This window comes from Mus caroli, chromosome 13 (genome assembly GCF_900094665.2).
Source record: "Mus caroli chromosome 13, CAROLI_EIJ_v1.1, whole genome shotgun sequence".
NCBI lineage: Eukaryota > Metazoa > Chordata > Mammalia > Rodentia > Muridae > Mus > Mus caroli.
Genome location: NC_034582.1, coordinates 80,433,422 through 80,440,853, shown reverse-complemented (window position 1 = coordinate 80,440,853; position 7,432 = coordinate 80,433,422). Strand labels below are relative to the sequence as shown.

Sequence of the window (7,432 nt, the reverse complement as noted above, 5' to 3'; positions counted from 1 at the left end):
CCATCACTGGAAAGAGAGGCCCATTGGACTTGCAAACTTTTATGCCCCAGTACAGGGGAACACCAGGGCCAAAAAGTGGGAGAGGGTGGGTAGGGGGGTGGGGGGGAGGGTATGGGGGACTTTTAGGATAGCATTGGAAATGTAAATGAGGAAAATACCTAATAAAAAAAAAGAAAAAAACTCGGCCAATTGTTTGATAGAAAAAAAGATAATGTTGTATTTACTTAAACAGCAGTGTAGTAATAATTCATTCTGTAAATTTTTGAAAAATGTTGAATCTAATAAAAAATAAATAAATATTTTTTAAAAAAGTGTTTGTCAAATTTGTTGACTAATTTGGTATTGGATAATGAATTGGTGAGCTCTTCCTTAGGGATAACTATATCTCCTGCTCTGAATATTCCTTAGTTGCCTATCTTTCTTTGTGTGGGAGTAAGGCCTAGCCATGTTTCCTAAAAGTTGCAACACATTGCTTCTTCTAAATTCAACACACAATAAATATAAAAATTACAAACACACACACACACACACACAGAGAGAGAGAGAGAGAGAGAGAGAGAGAGAGAGAGAGAAAGAGAGAGAGAGAGAGAGAGAGAGAGAGAATCCTTACAGGTATCAAGCATGAATACAGAGAATTTTAAGGTTTAAAACAAAATATTGCAACCCTTCTTTTCTCCATCAGTGATAGCTTTTCATGCATTTCTAATTTGGCCATCAAATGTAATTATGTTTATGAACAAAATATGAAGACAAAATTCTCCCTATAGCAAAAATAAATATGTGAAGATTTTATATACAGCTGTCAATCTGACTATTATTTCTAAATTCAATACATTCTTCATTCTTATTTGTTCACAGTAATAGCTGGTGTAATTTACTTTGTTTTGTATATATAAGGCAAGTCCTTTACCACTGAGCTGGTGGTTTTCAGAAAACAGATGAGGAGACATAGCCCAATTGGCCTCATATGTGTTTTTTTTTTTTTTTTTTTTTTTTTTTTTTTTTTTTTTTTTTTTCATATGTGAGGTGTTGGCTGCTAGAATGACTGAGAGTTGGCTACTTCCTACAAGAATGGCTAAGTTTATATTCAGGCTACAGATTGCTACAGGCAGCTGCAAAAATAGCATATGGTTAAATTTAATTGTGAAGTCAAGAGAAAAATCAATGAAAACAAAACACTAACAGTGACTCACAGTATTAATATTGTAAGTATGAATGAAAGCAATAAAGTGTAAAAGAAAGTAGAAAAGGGCCAGCCTACCTAGGTCATTTGCTGAGACCTGACTGAAGGTGTATCATCTAGCATGTTTCAAAGTATTCTTGGGAAATCCTTCCAAAGTTATTTACATCCTAAAGAAAGACTTTTATGTGTGTCATCTTTGATATAGGTACATTTTCAATTAAGAATAGATATTGGCAAGTTATATAATTGTACTAAAGCATTGTTGTCTAACTTTAACTCATTAGTGAGCTTTAATACACAAATATTATGAGACTAAATATTGCATTTGCATGTAAACCTGCTTATTGCTTAGAGTTTCACATTAGCTTTCCTATAAAAATTTTCTCTCAATTTATATTTTGATCTTTCTCAAGTGAAATAAAAATTAAAACAAAACATAATCTTTATTATCTTTAACTTTACAGGATATCACTCATAACTTTTCTAAATAGTCTGTAATTTAACTGCTGATCTTATCAGTTACTTTCAAAATATTTCTTGTTTTTCTTATTATGTCAGTTTTATGAAGTTTATATCCTTACATATTTAAGCAATGAAATCATAAAAGCAGAAATCATAGGCATATACACAAAGTACTACTATTTGTGAAGCTACTTCTAGATACACAGTTGTGTGCTTTGTCTCTATCCCCAAAAGTATGTCTGTTATATACTCTACTTTTAAGCAACTAAGCTCAACTAGGAAAAAAAACAGAAACAGTACTCATTGATTCATAAATGTGCAAGATGTATTAACAGTGTTATAAGAACAAAATATCTCCAACTTCTCCATCTTCAACAGATATCAAGTTCTGAATTTAATCAGGAAATGACTGTGTTAGCCAGTGGGGTAAAAGTGAGGTGAGTGAAGTTACCTTAAGAAAGTTTCTTCTATATTTGTAGGCATATCTGTATCTATTGTTCAATTATAAGTTTTCCCAATGAATTTAGAATACAACTTTAATCTGAGCTGGCTGCCAATGACACAAACACAAACAATTGCTAGGTCGCTGTTGAGAGGAGCCAACCAGAATACTCAACATTTATTTTATCTGTGCTTCAATCATTTAAGAAAGTATGTAGCTCTCATTTTAGCATTTTGTCTTGTGCATCTTGTTGTTGTATCAAATAACTCAGAAATAAATTTATAATAGTATATTTAATCAAGTTTTAGTAACATGATGTGTGACTAAATTCAATAAGTTTCTGGGATATATGTGACACATGATTTTTTGTAGTTGTTTTTGTTTTGTTTGCTTGTTTTTATATTTTTGTTTGTTTGCTTGTTTGTGATTTTTTTTCAAGACAGGGTTGCTCTGTGTAGTCCTGGAAGTCCTGAAACTCATTCTTTAGATCAGGTTGGCCTCTTAGCCTCACAAAAATCTGTCTGACTCTGGCTCTCAAGGGCTAAAATTAAAAGCATGTGCCACCACTCTGTGACACTTAGTGTTTTAAGAAAAGAAATTAAGCTTATATACTGGCTAGTTTTGTGTCAACTTTACACAGGTGGAGTTATCACAGAGAAAGGAGCTTCAGTTGAGGAAGTGCCTCCATGAGATCCAACTGTAAGGCATTTTCTCAATTAGTGATGAAGGGGGAAAGGCCTCTGGTGGGTGGGACCATCTCTGGGCTGATAGTCTTGGATTCTATAAGAGAACAGGCTGAGCAAGCCAGGGGAAGTAAGCCAGTAAAAAAACATCCCTCCATGGCCTCTTCATCAGCTCCTGCTTCCTGACCTGTTTGATTTTCAGTCCTGACTTCCTTGGTGATGAACAGCAGTGTGGAAGTGTAAGCTGAATAAACCCTTTCCTCCCCAACTTGCTTCCTGGTCATGATGTTTTGCAGGAATAAAAACCCTGACTAAGACAGCTATGTATGGAACTTCTCAATAGGAAAAGAAATTTTGGTGCATTAAGTATTCTAAAATTTCTATTAGAATTATAACTATTTAAATAACTAAACATTTATAATTATAGTTTATTAAAAAAGAAAAATAAATTTAAAATCCTTCCTGCTGTTGAAATAAGTCTTTAGAATCTTAAGAATACTGATGTGTTTAGAAGGTACTTTGTGATAAATTAACCACCATGGAAGTAATACTAACTGGTTTTGATTAAGCATGTATTTCCAAGATTAATTATTTCCATCTATAGATACAAGAAACATCATAACCACATTAAATGTTTAGAGTTATTCCACAATATCAGTGCATTCATATGCCAACTTGCAAACTCTCTCCAGCTGCCTTATTAAGTTCAGAGAAGAAAGAACTTTTTAAATATATTTACATTTCAAAATGTTAAAGATAAGTGCTTTCCCTGATCATCAGCCTATTTAGAATCCTATAAATCTTTTTTATTAGTATATAATTGCTAAGGCAATGTACATATAGAGTGTCATAGAATTCAAATCAAAATCAGAAAATTGAATAATCCAAATGGTTCTCAAGTACCTGGGATCTTGGTACTATGTGAATAAAACACTTGGCAAATAAATCTTCTATGTGTTTTTTGTGCTAAGAATCATTTCTGTACAGAAACAAAAGAGGTTGGGGCAACCTCCTTACTGTGCAACAACTTTCATAACAAAACACAATCATAAATATGTGCCTAGGAAATAGGAACCTAGGATATACTGCATAAGTCAGGCACTCTTAACTTAGTATATATCAGAAGGAGTCTACATATATAAACAAACACACAGAGACACACAGGAAAATACACAAAAAAATGAGTATACAGATATGCACACACATGTGAACACAAGTGTACATGCATGAACACTCACAAACACTTGAACACATGCACACATACACAAAGACATGTATTCCAAACAGTTTTTTAAAAAAAATAACTATCATACTTATAAAATTGTCTGAAGTTTGTGTGGCCTTTTATGACAAGAGAAATTGTTAAATATTTGTTAAAAAATTTAATACTTTATCAATTTATACTGGGTTTTAATTTTATTTGATGGATTCATGTAGTTATTCATTCTTTAGTGTGTTGTCTATCTTTGCCTAAAGGCTTTTTTAAAGACAGGTTTTCTCACTGAATATGATGTTTACCATTATATCTAGGCTGACTGGACAATGAGCTTCCAGAAACTACCTGTTGTGGTGTTATAGCAATGTAATCAGCCATACTTGGTGTTTTATATGGATGCTGGGAATTTGAACTCATTAGCAATCATTCTTACTCATTAAGACACTCTTTAGCCCCAATCCAAAAGAATTTTAAGTTGTAAACAAAACTTAAAATTAGTTTTTAAAAAGCCAATAATTTATGGAAACTCGTACAAAATTTTTGATTCTTATAAAATTACAATAACTGGTGGTTATCACCAGCAGTCTAATTAGACTTGAGTCCCACACAACAGGAAGGAAATTGTTCCTGGTACCAAAAAAATACAGCAATTTCCTGGACCTAGTAAGATTGGGGGCTTTAGAAGATAATCTATTACCACTTTTCTAGAACATAGTTTCGTACTACATTCTAAATCTCATCATTATATCCACAGAAAAATATAGTTAAAACCCCTCATCAAATAAGACTTTCTTTACAACAAATGCAAATGATTTCAGAAAATCATGACTAGATCCAGCACAAAGAACAATAATCATATGAAAACCAGTCCCTCTAGATACATCTACACAACAGTTGCTGTGTATATGGCTTGGGAGCATCAAAGAAGATTGAGCAGAAGGATTATAGGAACCAGAACATTAGGAAATTAACTGTGAAACAATATCTCTTAGAATTTGCTGCAGAAACAAGACCAAGTCAATTGAAATATCCGTGGACATGCTAACACTGAAGGGGGAAAACTTTGTATGACTCTCCTTTAGAAACCAAACCCAGGAAACTAATAACTGCTAGGAGGAGAATTAATCTCTAACAAGGATATTGAATGATTGTCAAGCAGAATAATCATCCTTGAAACCTTATGCACACAAACAACAAAAGTAAACCCAGAAAGCTGTATGTATACACTTTTTCTGTGCATGTGTGTGTGTGTGTGTGTGTGTGTGTGTGTGTGTGTAAAACAATAACCAAAGAAAAAGAGGCTTGGGAGAAGGCATGAAGTGTTGGAAGGAATGTAACTGGTAGGGAAGAGAGGATGAAAGGGAAACTAAAGAGGGATACAGATCCATTTAAGTGAAAAAAATTAGTTTTGAAAAGGATGCTCAAATAATCTTATGAATGAGTTCTATAAAACACGTTTGAGGGGCTGGTGAGATGGCTCAGTGGGTAAGAGCACCCGACTGCTCTTCCGAAGGTCCAGAGTTCAAATCCCAGCAACCACATGGTGGCTCACAACCATCNGTAATGAGATCTGACTCCGTCTTCTGGGGTGTCTGAAGACATCTACAGTGTACTTACATATAATAAATAAATAAATAAATAAATAAATAAATAAATAAATAAATAAATAAATAACCACGTTTGAAGCCAAATATACAATAGGGGTTTTCCTATCTGCCTCTATGCCCTGATTTCCTTCATCTTTCATGTCTTCACTCATGAATTCAAAATACACTCATTAGTCAGTACCTGACCTATGAAAATTACTAGACAACTGATTATGAAACTGATTTAACTCTCAAAATGCATACATTCATTTTTTAAAAGATAAAGTTAATTTTAACAGTCTGAGATTTCAACAGTGTTGATAGACATATCCAACAATAACAAGCACACTGAGGAGACTAATTAATCATCTATATTGTAGAGCTGGAAATTGAAGGAAAATGTCTTAGGCTATAGGGATAATGCATAGGTAACATATGTGCAGATAAAGTGGAAATTTTCACTTTTGCCAATGAAATTTCACTGTCAAGTAGGAATGTTACCAAGAATGGTGAGATTGAATGCTAGAGAAACTTAGAGTGTCAAAATGTGAAGTGACAGTAACTGTAGTCCACACAGAGATTGAAATAGTATATTTCTCCATTATTAATTTGAAACAATCTTTGATCAGTGGGCTAACAATCCTGTAAATCTGAATTAGACCTTGGAACTGGGTATAAGGAAGTAAATTACAAAGTTGTTTTCTGTCTTCTACATGTACACACATGTGTGGAACCCACACTGTTATATAGATATATCATATATACTTTCACAAACATGTAATCATAATCAATAAAAGGATTTTTAAATGGTGAAAATCACATACTAGCATCATTTCTTTGCTATTAGATAAACTTTAAATTGATTTCTAGTACTTTTTACTAAGTACAGTGAGATTCAATGAATAAGCATGTCCCCCATACACTAATTTATCTGAAATTTTGGTCCCCAATTGGTGGAAGAGTTTTGGAAGTATTATAATATGTGACGTGATGGAGGAGGTGTGTCCCTACGGTGGGTGGTCTTTGAGACTTCAAATTCCATGCCACTTCCATTTTAGTTCTCTTTCTCTGCATTATAATTGTTGTATCAACATGTAAGCTGTCAACTACCACTCCTGAATCATTCCTGCCTCCTTGTTACCCATATTGCCTAATATGTTGGTATGGACTAACCCTCTGAAACTGTAGACAAAGCACAAATAAACTCTTTCTTTCTATAAGTAGTTTTGGTCATGGTGTCTCTTCACACAATAGAAAAATAATCAAGGAAAAGGTTGGTATCAGGGAGTGGTCTTTGCTTTGACAGGCTGCCTTTCCTCCTACCTCTTCTCTGAGAATGTACCCGGAGCCTCTCAGCCTGGAGAGATTATTGGTAGGGGCACAGAAGAGAACTCTGGTGTGGCTTTAAAGTCTGAGGGTCTACAAATGTTCTAACTCTCTAACTGTACTGAAATGTTGATGATAACTTGTAAAAAGTCCTAAAACTTTCTTGCTCTTTCTCAGGGCCAACTGTAGCCTAACAGCAGGAATGTGGCCTTTGTTTGAAGTCAGCAGGAACTGTGTGGCTCTAGTTTTCAACTTGCTAGTCAGAAATCGCAATAAGGCAAAGGGAAACAGTGATTATAGCATTTATTACTAAGTTGTAAGAGGTTTTCTAGGAAAGCTATCTAAGTGGAAAAGTAGAAAGTTCCGAAGTTGGGAAAGGGGAAATTTTTACTCTAAACAGAGAAAGGGAAAAAATTTTTTTTTTTTTAATATTTTTATTACATATTTTCCTCAAGTACATTTCCAATACTATCCCAAAAGTCCCCCATAGCGCCCCCCACTTCCCTACCCACCCATTCCCATTCTTTTGGCCCT

The 7,432-nt window shown here is 34.0% G+C and overlaps 1 non-coding gene across 1 annotated transcript in view; it reads right to left on the bottom strand.

Moving 5' to 3' along the window:
- Positions 1 to 7,430: 7,430 nt before the first annotated feature.
- LOC115029183 overlaps positions 7,431 to 7,432 on the bottom strand; it is a 107-nt gene continuing 105 nt past the window's right edge. Inside the window, exon 1 of the small nuclear RNA XR_003834737.1 lies at positions 7,431 to 7,432. This exon is cut by the window's right edge and continues 105 nt beyond it. This is a non-coding gene — a small nuclear RNA (U6 spliceosomal RNA).